The 14,054-nt window shown below is 37.0% G+C and overlaps 1 pseudogene; it reads right to left on the bottom strand.

Moving 5' to 3' along the window:
• Window positions 1-356: 356 nt before the first annotated feature.
• LOC127670156 (geranylgeranyl pyrophosphate synthase-like) lies at window positions 357-3,146 on the bottom strand (annotated as a pseudogene).
• Window positions 3,147-14,054: the final 10,908 nt, after the last annotated feature.

Raw genomic sequence — 14,054 nt, 5'->3', positions numbered from 1 at the left:
TCTGAAGTATATGAATATTTTGCATGTTTGTATACCTATGTATTATGTGTGTGCCTGGTGCCTGAAAAGTCCAGAAGGTAATCTGGAAATGAAGCTATATATGTTGGTGAACTTCACTGTGAGTCCTGGAAATTGAACCTGGGTTCTCTGGAAAAGCAGCTTTTTAATCACTGAGTCATCTCTCTAACCCTTTTGTATTTTTTATGCAAATGTATTTTGACAACACAACACTTTTACACACATCACCCTCATTTACTCAGTTATTGCAGACTAGAACTTGAAAAGATAAATGGGAAGAAGCCATTGAGCTATTGAGTCTTATCAAGAATGGCTAACATTATTCATTTACTTCTTACTTAAGTGAACATCTTACTTAAATACTTGATGAAAGCCACTAGTGAAGGGTTCCCACCACAGGCCTCAATTTATTTGTAGGCTCTAGCTTCAGGCTCTCTAAGAGTGTATCGAGTATATTCAAAAGAACCTATGTCCTCCAGGTACTGCACACAGTACTTTTTAATATCTATATTTTCTGTTCTATGGTGCAGGATGTTCTGTGCCTGGGTGCCTTTTGGCTTTAACCAAATAACATGAATAGTGGGGAACAGGAACTTTCCTTCTGTCAAGTCGTCACAGAAGCTTTTGTTTTCATTGTATTCTTTGGAGTGTAAATGGGTATAATCATCTCTTATTTGGAAAAAAAAAAGCCCAAGTGCGTCAAATAGTGGCTTTAGATCTTCTTTGTAATTAGAGAACAACTGTAAGAGACTTACTGTTAATCCAAACAAACCACCTGTCTTCTGTAACACCATGGTTTTATATTCTTCTTCAGTCAGACAAGCATACGTGACCCTCCAGTAAATATCTAGGCCTTGTCCCTGATGAAGTTCCAAAGGCTGGCATGTGAAAGCTTCACTGCATCTGGGTTATCAAGTGTTATTCCAGGCTAAGGAAGTAGAGATAATTAGCATAATTAATGACAGATGGGATACCACAGTTGCTGTAAGCCACTGGAAAACCACATTGTAGCTTTGAATTGTCTTCCATATCATCAGTGAGTAAACGGGCATTATACAACATTTCAGTCACTTCAATAATAATCTGTAGTTTCTCTTCTGGAACATTCAGTCAGAGATTAAATGCCTGTGAAAGTTTGGTTCTCATCACTTCTGAGTGCAGAGGTGAGATCTCCACCTTCTCTCTGGATGGGAACAGCTAGGAGCACATAGAGCCTAAGATCAGTGGAGCAACTGGGACAAAAGTCTTCTTGCTGCCATTAGCACCAGGGAGCCAGGAGACTCCATAGCCTTCTGTGTACAGCCTACCAGGAGAGAGTGATCTCCCAGTAGTGCTTTCACTTATGATATCAGAGGGGTAAGGACACAGGCTTACAGGCCCACAGGAGGAACAAACTCCAACCAGAGACAATACCAACTAGCACCTTTGGTAACCAGATGGCTAAAGGCAAGCACAAGAACCCTACCAACAGAAACCAAGGCCTTATGGCAACATCAGAACCCAGTTCTCCCACCACAGAAAGTCCTGGACACCCCAACACATCGGAAAAGCAAGAGTAGGATTTAAAATTGTGTCTCCTGATGCTGATAGAGGGCTGCAAAAAAGACTTAAACAGCTCCCTTAAAGAAATATGGGAGAACATTAGTCAACAGGTAAAAGCCCTTAAAGAGGAAACACAAAAATCCATTAAAGTAATACAGGAGATCATGGGTCAACAGGAAGAAGCCCTTTAAGAAGAAACACAAAAATCCCTTAAAGAATTACAGAAAAGCACAAAGAATCAAATGAAGGAACTGAACAAAACCATCCAGAATCTAAAAGTGGAAGTATAAACAATAAAGAAATCACAAAGTGAGACATCTCTGGAGATAGAAAATTCTTGGAAATAATTCAGGAGTCTTAGATGCAAACATCAACAACAGAATACAAGAGATAGAAGAAAGAACCTCAGGTGCTGAAGATACCATAGAAAATATTAACTCAACAGTCAAAGAAAATGCAAAATGCATAAGGTTGGTAAGCCAAAACATCCAGGAACTCCAGGACACAATGAGAGTCCAAACCTAAGGATTATAGGTATAGACAAGAGCAAAGATTTCCAACTTAAAGGGCCAGTAAATATCTTTAACAAAATTGTAGAAGAAAACTTCCCTAACCTAGAGAAAGAGATGCCCATGAACATACAAGAAGCCTTCAGAACTACAAACAGACTGGGCCAGAACAGAAAATCTTCCTGGCACATAATAATCAAAACACCAAATTCACTAAACAGAGAAAAAATATTAAAAGAAGTAAGGGAAAAAGGGCGAGTAACTTATAAAGGCAGACCTATTAGAATTACACCAGACTTCTCACCAGATGATGAAAGCTAGAAGATCCTGGGCAGACCTCATACAGACCCTGAGAGAACACAAATGCCAGCCTAGGCTACTATACCCAGAAAAACTCTCAATCATCATAGATGGAGAAACAAAGATATTCCATGATAAAACCAAATTTACACAATATCTGTGCATAAATCCAGCCCTAAAAGGATAATAGATGGAAAATGCCAACACAAGGAGGAAATCTATACCCTAGAAAAGGCAAGAAAGCAATCTTTTTCACAAAAACCCAAAAGAAGATACCCACACAAACATATAAATAACATCAAAAATAACAGGAAGCAACAATCACTATTCCTTAATGTCTCTTAACAACAATGGATTCAACACGCCAATAAAAAGACATAGACTATTAGAAATATTACTCATGCAAATCTTCAATTTTATCAGAAATATTTTCCATGTAAATCTTCAAGTTTATCAGAAAATGTTTATAATTCCACTTTCAATCAACTTAGGAATACTTTTATGAATATCATTATTATATCTATATAACATTTCCATGATAATCTTCAATTCTAACATATTTAACATTTTTAACACGTAAAATTTTTCTACAATTTTACCAGAAATAATTTCCATGTAAATCTTTAATTTTATCATAAAGTGTTTTTATTTCCCTCTTCAATAAAAAATACCTTCAAAACATAGAAAGTAAGAAAGTTTGGTTCTCACCTGCTTACCTAGCAATTGAAGTAAGTACCTATAAGGCTCTAGAAGAATTCTTTCAGCTTTCTCTTTAGTTTTCTTTCGATGATTCCAAGATGAACTCAGACTTGAAGGCGCTGGTACAAGTCTAGCAGGTGCATGGACTTCTCAGTTTATTGTTCAGACTGTGGCTCTTTCTGAGGTTTCCTTGGAGCCCAGTCACTATTTCACACAGAAACCTATACACTCCTCAATGGCCAGCGAGGTCACAATACTCAAGTCAAGAAAATACGCCATCTCTATCACACCCCCAACTTGCTTCTTGATCATGATGTTTTGTGCAGGAATAAAAACCCTGATTAAGACAGGAGGGTTTTGATTTCCCCAGGAGTGAGTCCCACTAGTTGTTTATCCAATACCACTTGATTATCACTGCAATTGTATACATACAAGCCACACTGAGTGGTTTCAGCAGGTTTTAATAATATATTTAAATAAACTTAACATTTAAAGAAAGACTATGTATTTGAGAAGTATCAGGGTTGAAGGCAGAGATGGAAGTTATTGGTAGGAGGAAAAGCAATGGAGGAAAGCAATGCAATTATATCTTAATAAAACAAAGAGTTAAAGTAAGTTCAGCTAATTCACACAAAGATTTAATTAAGCTGCCTTATTGGTGGATTTTTTGCATATGGAAATCAGAGAAATTAAATAGAGTTTAATTGTTGGTAATCAAGATCTTTAGCTTGGAAAACAAGGATCATCAGGATAAGGGGGCCTGGCTGCATCTCAAGCAAGAAAGGAAAGAGTCTTTATCAGGTTTTAGAGTTTGTCTTGAGCCCAGTCATCTTGCACCAGTCACTGAGTATGGCATTAGCAAAGACATTTCTTACTTATATGAGATACAGGTGAATGAGATGGTGCATGGATATATTAAAGATGCATTTCTTACTTTGCACACTATAATATTGTTTTACACACAGCATTAGATAAATTGTTTAAGACTTACTGAAATTTTATTATTTAGCTCATTACCTTAAAATATAGTTCCTAAGAGGTAGTCTATGTGTCACACCATGTAGGTAGTCACAGATCATCCTTACCAGAATATCTGCATTTTGTTTAGAAAATAAATTTTCATTTTTTATACCTTTAAGAATAGTGTTTTGTCTCAATATTCAAAATAGATAAATTAATCAGATTGTATAGAATGTAAAGTCCAGAATTACATTTTAATGTGTAACAGAACTAGGATGAAAGAATGATAATACTATGGCTTTTCTTCCAGATTTTTCCTTCCAATAATCCCTGCTAATAAAACTTTACAAAGTAATGCAACTTGGTTCCTGAAATGAGCTAGATCAGTCTCTGTAAAAGACACCCATTATGAAGAAATGGGAGAAAATATTCTTGTTTCTAAGCAATGTATAGTTATATTGACTTTATTAGTTTGGATATGCTCAGTCTTTTAGTTAGTTTGAGTTAGTACCAGGAGCCATCCAGGGGAGGCTAAAACTATCAAGTGATCTTCCTGAGATGGTTTCACCAAGGACTGTAAATCAGGCAAGGCAAATAGGGACTATATTTTAGGAAAGATTCCTATGTTTAATAATTTTGGGGCAGATTTCTGCAAATAAATGAAGATGTTCTGACTTGCAGTGATGTTATTTAGACAAATCAATAATTTCTTAATCTATAAAAATTCATACAATTATACTAATGATGATTATTATGCCATTTACAATAGGATTGGTATTAAAGACATCTCTGATACGAAAACTGCAACTGGAATTCTGCCAGTCTTCAAGTGTTAAAAGTCAATGTTTCTGAGATAAAAAGAGATTTACAACTTAGGGACACATTCCTTAGACTGTAAAACAATTAACCAGAGGTCATAAAAGGGGACTCAACTCATTGTAGGTGTAAAGACATAAGGTAACTGGGTTTACTTACATGAATCTTCAGTGCTAAAAAGAATTAAAATTTTTAAGTCTCAATGAACCTGCAGAACTACTGACAAAAAAATTAATGTCTCATTACATATATACTCTTTACGAAAACACTTGCAATCATCTCTGTTGCAAACTTCTTATTCAATTTATGATTTGAATTAATGTTTGAACTTTTAGTTACATTTTAAAATAATGATTGGAAAAAAAAACAGTATAATCTATTTCCCTAGAAAAAAGTACAACAACTTAGGAACAATTGCATTACATTACAGTAGAAAAGAGAGCAAGATTAGGAGGATGAAAGAGGACAGAACAATAGAGGAACTTAGAAATGTAAAAAGACAATTTAGAAATCTGATAGATGTTTCCATTTTACTTTTAGAAAAGGGACACACAACACACACACACACACACACACACACACACATTTGGTTCATAACATGTTTTAGCTCCAGTATTTAATATTTATTTTATCTGTTTAGTTTTTATCTGAATGACCTGTCCATTGTGGAGAATGAAGTACAGAAAACTCACACAATGAGCCTGTGAGTGTTAATGTTAGTTTTAAGCTTTAGTAATGTTTCTTATGCAAACATGATTGCCTTATTTCTGGGCATAGATGTTAAGAATTTCTGCGTCCTCCAAATGCAAGGGTACCTTAATGCATAAAAGAAACTTTACCAAAGCTCAAAGCATACATTGCACTTAACACAATAATTTTGGGTGACTTCAACACTGCACTTTCCTCAATGGACTGATTAGGAAAACAGAAACTGAACAGGGACACAGTGAAACTAATTGAAGCTTTGGACCAATTGGATATATATATATATATATATATATATATATATATATATATATATATATATATATATATATATATAACATTTCATCCTAAAGCAAAAGAATATACCTTTTTCTCAACACCTCATGGTACCGTCTCCAAAATTGATGATATAATTGGTCACAAGACAGACCTCAACAAATATTAGAAGATTGAAATAATCCCATGCATTCTATCAGATCACTATGGAGTAAAAGTGGTCTTCAATAACAACAAACACAACAGAAAGCCCACATATACATGGAAACTGAACAATACTCTACTCAATGATACCTTGGTCAAGGAAGAAATAAAGAAATCAAAGACTTTTTAGAACTTAATGAAAATGAAGACACAACATACCCAAATCTATTGGACACAATGAAAGCAGTGCTAAGAGGAAAACTGATATCCCTGAGTGACTCCAAAAATAAATAAATAAATAAATGGAGAGAGCATACACTAATAGCTTAATGACACACCTGAAAGCCCTGGAACAAAAAGAAGCTAATTCACCCAGGAGGAGTAGAAGGCAGAAATCATCAAACTCAGGGCTGAAATCAATCAAGTAGAAGCAAAGAGAACAATACAAAGAGTCAAGAAAACCAGGAGATTGTTCTTTGAGAAAATCAACAACATAGATAAACCCTTAGCCAGACTAAGCAAAGGGCACAGAGACAGTATCCAAATTAACAAAATTAGAAATGAAAAGGGAGATATAACAACAGAAACTGAGGAAATTCAAAAAATCATCAGATCCTACTACAAAAACTTATACTCAACACAACTGGAGAATCTGGAGGAAATGGACAGATTCCTAGACAGATATCAAACGCCAAAATTAAATCAGAATCAAATAGATCATCTAAACAGTCCCATAATGCCTAAAGAAATAAAAGGGGTCATAGAAAGTCTCTCAGTCAAAAAAAGCACAGGACCAGATGGCTTCAGTGCAGAATTCTATCAGACCTTCAAAGAAGACCTAACACCAATACTCTTCAAACTGTTCCAAAAAATAGAAACAGAGGAAGACTACCAAACTTGTTCTACAACGCCACAATTACGCTGATACCAAAACCACACAAAGATCTGACAAAGAAAGAGAACTTCAGGCCAATGTCCCTTATGAATGTCGATGCAAAAATACTGAATAAAATTCTTGCCCACCGAATCTAAGAACACATTAAAGCAATCATCCACCATGATCAAGTAGGCTTCATCCCAGGGATGCAGGGTTGGTTCAATATAAGGAAATCCATTAATGTAATCCACTACATAAAGAAACTCAAAGAAAAAAAAATATGATCATTTCATTAGATGCTGAAACAGCTTTTGACAAAATTCGGCATCCTGTCATCCTAAAGGTAGTAGAAAGAAAAGGAATACAAGGCCCATACCTAAACATAGTTAAAGCAATATAAAGCAAACCGGTAGCCAATATCAAACTAAATGGAGAGAAACTTGAAGCAATCCCACTAACATCAGGGACTAGACTCCATATCTTTTCAATATAGTACTTGAAATTCAAGCTAGAGCAATTAGAAAACATAATGAGGTCAATGGGATACAAATTGGAAAGGAAGAAGTCAAATTATCACTATTTTCAGATGATATGATAGCATACTTAAGTGATCCAAAAAAATCTCCACCAGAGAACTCCTACAGTTGATAAACAACTTCAGCAATGTGGCTGGTTATAAAAGCAAATCAGTTGCCTTCCTATACTCAAAGGATAAGAAGGCTGAGAAAGAAATTAGGGAAATGACACCCTTCACAATAGCCACAAACAATATATTATATCTTGGTGTGACTCTAACCAAACAAATGAAAAATCTATACGACAAGAACTTCAGGTCTCTGAAGAAGGAAATCGAAGAAGACCTCAGAAAATGGAAAAATCTTTCATGGTCATGGATTTGCAGGATTAATATAGTTAAAATGGCCATCTTGCCAAAAGCAATATACAGATTCAATGCAATCCCCATCAAAATCCCAACTCATTTTTCAAAGAGTTAAAAAAAGCAATTCTCAAATTCATCTGGAATAACAAAAAAACCAGGATAGCTAAAATTATTCTCATCAGTAAAAGAACTTCAGAGGGAATCACTATCCCAGACCTCAAGCAATACTTCAGAGCAATAGTGTTAAAAACTGTGTATTATTGGCACAGTGACATGCAAGTGGACCAATAGAATAGAATTTAAGAGCCAGAAATTAATCCACACACCTATGGTCACTTGATCTTCGACAAAGGAGCTGAAAACATCCAGTGGGAAAAAAGATAGACTTTTCAACAAATGGTGCTGGTTAAACTGGAGGTCAGCATGCAGAAAAATGTGAATTGATCCATTCTTATCTCCTTGTGCTAAGCTCAACTCCAAGTGGATCAAGGACCTCCACATAAAACCAGTCACACTGAAACTAATAGAAAAGAAACTGGGGAAGACCCTTGAGGACATGGGCACAGGGCAAAAGTTCCTGAACAGAAGAACACCAATAACTTATGCTCTAAGATCAAGAATTGACAAATGGGACCTCATAAAATTACAAAGTTTCTGTAAGGCAAAAGCCACTGTCAAAAGAACAAAATGGCAGCCAACAAATTGGGAAAAGATCTTCACCAACCCTAAATCCAATAGAGGGCTAATACAAATATATACCAAAAACTCAAGAAGTTAGACCCCAGGGAACCAAATAACCCTATTAAAAATTGGGTACAGATCTAAACAAAGAATTTTCACCTGAAGAAATTAGAATGGCTGAGAACTGATCAACATCATTAGTCATTAGGGAAATGCAAATCAAAATAACCCCGAGATTTCACCTCACACCAGTCAGAATGGCTAAGTTTAAAAACTCAGGAAACCCCCCAAGTCCCATAAGCCCTCTTTCCTCCCCCCTGTTCCTTCATCTACCCCTTCCCCCTTCCCTATTCTGGAATTCCCCTATATTCTTGCATTGAGTCTTTCCAGAACTAGGGGCCACTCCTCCATTCTTTTTGGACATCATTTAATTTGTGGATTATGTCTTGGGTATTCAAAGTTTCTAGGCTAATATCCACTTATCAGTGAGTGTATACCATGATTGATCTTTTGAGACTGGGTTACCTCACTTAGTATGATGTTCTCCAGCTCCATCCATTTGTCTAAGAATTTCATGAATTCATTGATTCTAATGGATGAATAGTACTCCATTGTGTAAATATACCACATTTTTTTGTGTCCATTCCTCCGTTGAGGGACGCCTGTGTTCTTTCCAGCTTCTGGCTACTGCAAATAGGGCTGCTATGAACATAGTGGAGCATGTGTCCTTATTGCATGCTGAAGAATCCTCTGGATATATGCCTAGGAGTGGTATAACAGGGTCCTCAGGAAGTGTCATGCCCAGTTTTCTGAGGAACCACCAGACTGATTTCCAACGTGGTTGCACCATCTTGCAATCCCACCAGCAGTGGAGGAGTGTTCCTCTTTTTCCACATCCTTACCAACACCTGCTGTCTCCTGTTTTTAACCTTAGCCATTCTGACTGGTGTGAGGTGAAATCTCAGGGTTGTTTTGATTTGCATTTCCCTAATGATTAATGATGTTGAGCATTTCTTAAGGTGCTTCTCAGCCATCTGAATTTCTTCAGGTGAAAATTCTTTGTTTAGCTCTGTACCCCACTTCTTTATAGGGTTATTTGGTTCTCTGGGGTCTACTGTCTTGAGTTCTTTGTATATATTAGATATTAGCCCTCTGTTGGATTTAAGGTTGGTGAAGATCCTTTCCCAATCTGTTGGTTGACGTTTTGTGTTTTTGACAGTGGCCTTTGCCTTATAAAAACGTTGTAATTTTATGAGTTCCCATTTATCAATTCTTGATCTTAGAGCATAAGCTATTAGTGTTCTGTTCAGGAACTTTTCTCCTGTGCCCATGTACTCAAGGGTTTTCCCCAGTTTCTTTTCTATTATTTTCAGTGTGGCAGGTATTATGTGGAGGTCCTTGATCCACTTGGAGTTGAGCTTAGTACAAGGAGATAAGAATGGATCAATTCGCATTCTTCGGCATGCTGACTGCCAATTGAACCAGCACCATTTGTTGAAAAGGCTATCTTTTTCCACTGGATGTTTTCAGCTCCTTTGTTGAAGATCAAGTGACCATCAGTGTGTGGGTTCATTTCTGCATCTTCAATCGTATTTCATTGATCCACTTGCCTGACATTGTACCAATACCATGCAGTTTTTATCACTATTGGTCTGTAGTAATGTTTGAGATCTGGGATACTTATTCCCTCAGAAGTTCTTTTACTGTTGAGAGTAGTTTTAGCTATCCTGGGTTTTTTGTTATTCCTGATGAATTTGAGAATTGCTCTTTCTAACTTTATGAAGAGCTGAGTTGGGATTTTGATGGGGATTTTGTTGAATCTGTAGATTGCTTTTGGCAAGATGGCCATTTTAACTATATTAATCCTGCCAATGCACAAGCATGGAGGATTTTTCCATTTTCTGAGATCTTCTTCAATTTCCTTCTTTTACCGATCTTTTACCGATCTTTTACCCTTAGCTAGACTAACCAAAGAGCACAAAGACAGTATCCAAATTAACAAAATTAGAAATGAAAAGGGGGATATAACAACAGAAACTGAGGAAATTCAAAAAATTATCAGATCCTACTACAAAAGCCTATACTCAACACAACTGGAGAATCTGGAGGAAATGGACAATTTCTTAGACAGATACCAAATACCAAAATTAAATAAGGAACAAGTAGATCACCTAAACATACCCATAACCTCTAAATAAATAGAAGGGGTCATAGAAAGCCTTCCAACCAAAAAAAGCACAAGACCAAATGATTTTAGTGCGGAATTCCATCAGACCTTCAAAGACCTAACATCAATACTCTTCAAACTATTCCACAAAATAGAAACAGAAAGAACACTACCCAACTCATTCTACAAAGCCACAAGTACGCTGATACCAAAACCACACCAAGATCCAACAAAGAAAGAGAATTTCAGGCCAATAGTCCTTATGAATATCGATGCAAAAATACTCAATAAAATTCTTGCCCAAGGAATCCAAGAACACATCAAAACAATCATCCACCATGATCAAGTAGGCTTCATCCCAGGAATGCAGGGATGGTTCAATATACAGAAATCCATCAATGCTATCCACTTCATAAACAAACTCAAAGAGAAAAAACACATGGTCATTTCATTAGATGCTGAAAAAGTATTTGACAAAATTCAGCATCCTTTCATGCTAAAAGTCTTGGAAAGATCAGGAATTCAAGGCCCATATCTAAACATAGTAAAAGCAATATACAGCAATAGCCAACATCAAACTAAATGGAGAGAAACTTGAAGCAATCCCACTAAAATCAGGGACTAGACAAGACTGCCCCCTCTCTCTATATCTTTTTAATATAGTTCTTGAAGTCCTAGCTAGAGAAATTAGACAACATCAGGAGGTCAAAAGGATACAATTGGAAAGGAAGAAGTCAAACTATCACTATTTGCAGATGATATGATAGTATACTTAAGTGACCCAAAAAACTCTACCAGAGAACTCCTACAGCTGATAAACAATTTCAGCAAAGTGGCTGGTTACAAAAACTGATTTGATGAAGCAAATCAGTAGCCTTTCTATACTCAAAGGATAAGCAGACTGAGAAAGAAATTAGGGAAAGGATACCCTTCACAATAGTCACAAAGACCATAAAGTATCTTGGGGTGACTCTAACCAAACAAGTGCTTTTTGTATTCTTGTTGTACTTTTACATGCATCTCCTTGTTTAAGTTGGAGTTTTTTTCTTTTCCAATTTTGCTGCAAATAATTTCTGGCCCTTTGACCTGGAATTCTTCTCCTTTCACTAGGTTTGGTCTTTTCTTTTCTTTTCTTTTCTTTTCTTTTCTTTTCTTTCTTTTCTTTTCTTTTCTTTTCTTTTCTTTTCTTTTCGTTTCGTTTCTTTTCTTTTCTTTTTTCTTTTCTTTTCTTTTCTTTTCGTTTCGTTTCTTTTCTTTTCTTTTTTCTTTTCTTTCTCTTCTCTTCTCTTCTTTTCTTTTCCTTTCTTTCTTTCTTTACTTTCTTTTTCCTTCCTTCCTTCCTTCCTTCCTTCCTTCCTTCCTTCCTTCCTTCCTTCCTTCCTTCCTTCCTTCCTTCCTTTCTTTCTTTCTTTCTTTCTTTCTTTCTTTCTTTCTTTCTTTCTTTCTTTCTTTCTTTCTTTCTTTCTTTCTCTTTTTCTTTCTTTCTTTCTGCTTCCCAGCATGACTTTATTTGCTACATCTATTAACAACATGACATTATTATTATTATTTAATCTTTTTTTTACAGTCGAGCTGTTATCTTCTTTGTCCACCCTCTGACTCTTCCTCATCTTATACTTCCTCCTCAGTCTCCAAGAGTATGTCCACACCCCTTTCACCCCCACCCTACCAGACCTCCCCACTCCCTGGTGCCTCAAGTCTCTCCAGGGTTAGGTACTTCTTCTTTCTCTTGGTAGTCCTCTGCTGGATATGTGTTGGGGGCATTATATCAGCTGTTGTGTTCTGACTAGTTGGTGGCTCAGTATCTAAGAGATCTTGGGGGTCCAGTTTAGTTGAGCCTGCTTGTCTTCCTATGGGGTCACCCTTCTCAGTGTCTTCCAGCTTTTCCCTAATTCAACCACAGAGGTCCCTGGCTTCTGTTTATTGGTTGGGTGTAAGTATCTGCATATCTCTCTTTCAGTTGCTTAATGAGCTTCTCAGAGGGCCACAATGCTAGCCTCCTGACTGTAAGCACACCATAGTATCAAGTAAGCACACCTTGGAGCCTTCCCTTGAACTGGATCAAATTTGTGCCTGGCACTAGACCTCCCTTTCTTTGGTCTCTTCTCCATTTTTGTTCCTGCAGTTCTTTTAGACAGGAACAATTCTGGGTTAGACTTTTTGACTGTGGGAGGGCAACCCTATACCTCCATTCAATGCGCTGTCTTTCTACTGGGGGTCAACTCTATAAGTTTTCTCCCCTCACTGGAGGGCATTTCACCTAAGGTCCCTTTGAGTCCCGAGAGTCTCTCATCTCCCAGATCTCTAGTACATTCCCCACCCCTTGTGGTTGCTTTCTTCTTCCTCTGAAGTGGGATTGAGGCATCCTCACTTGCGGCCTTCACCTTGTTAACCTTTTTGAGTTCTGTGGGCTGTATCTTGGACATTCTGTACATTTTTGGCTAATATCCACTTATTAGTGAGTATATACCATGCATGTCCTTTTGGTATGAATTACCTCACTCAGAATGATATTTTCTAGTTCCTTCATTTTTTTTGATGCCCTTGCTCTTAACAGCTGAATATTATTACATTGTGTAAATAAACAACATTTTCTGTACCCATTTTTTTTCCTTGTGGCACTTTTAGGTTCTTTCTATTTTCTAGCTATCAAAAATAAGGCTGCTATGAGCATAGTGGAATTCATGCCCCTGTGGCAAGATGGGGTTTCTTTTTGATATATGCTCAAGAGTAGTATAGCTGGGTCTTCAGGAAGATTAATTTTCAGAGGTCCCTCCAGATTGATTTCCAGAGTGGTTGTGCCAGTTTGCAATCTCAGCAGCAGTGGAAGAGTGTTCCTTTTTCTCTACATCCTCATCAACCTGTGCTGTGACCTGAGTTTTTGATCTTAGCCATTCTGATTGGTATAAGGTGGAATCTTGGGGCTGTTTTGATTTGCATTTCCTTGGTCACTAAGGATTTTGACCATTTCTTTAATTGCCTCACAGCCTTCAAGATGCCTGTTATGACTTTTCTGTAGAATTCTATATCCCATTTATTGATTTAGTTGTTTGGTTTTTCAGAGATTAGCTTCTTGAATTATTTTTATGTTTTGGATATTAGCCCTGCATCGAATGTGGAGGTAGTTTAGTTTCTTTTTCGCAATCTGTAGGTTGCCGATTAGTCATATGACATCTTGTCATTTGAGTTTGGGGTCTAGGTACTGATTATTTTACCTTTGTTAGATAGATATTGTTCCCCATCCCCATGATTTCAGTTTCCTTTCTGGTCTTCTTGCCTGAGTGGCCGGTGGTTGAGTCAGGTGTTTCTACTGGAGATAGAGTCTGGACTTCTTGTGGCTTGCTTAGTCTCCTGGCCAGCATGGGTATCTGCCTCAGTTCAGAGCTGCAGATCTGGTGGCCTGCATGGCCTCTTATCCAGCAGAGAGTCTCTGCCCAAGTTGTAGGGTAATACTTGGCAAAGAAATGAGGAGAGAGATTG

Source organism: Apodemus sylvaticus, chromosome 19, assembly GCF_947179515.1.
Source record: "Apodemus sylvaticus chromosome 19, mApoSyl1.1, whole genome shotgun sequence".
Classification (NCBI taxonomy): domain Eukaryota; kingdom Metazoa; phylum Chordata; class Mammalia; order Rodentia; family Muridae; genus Apodemus; species Apodemus sylvaticus.
This window is presented reverse-complemented; position numbering and strand designations above follow the sequence as displayed.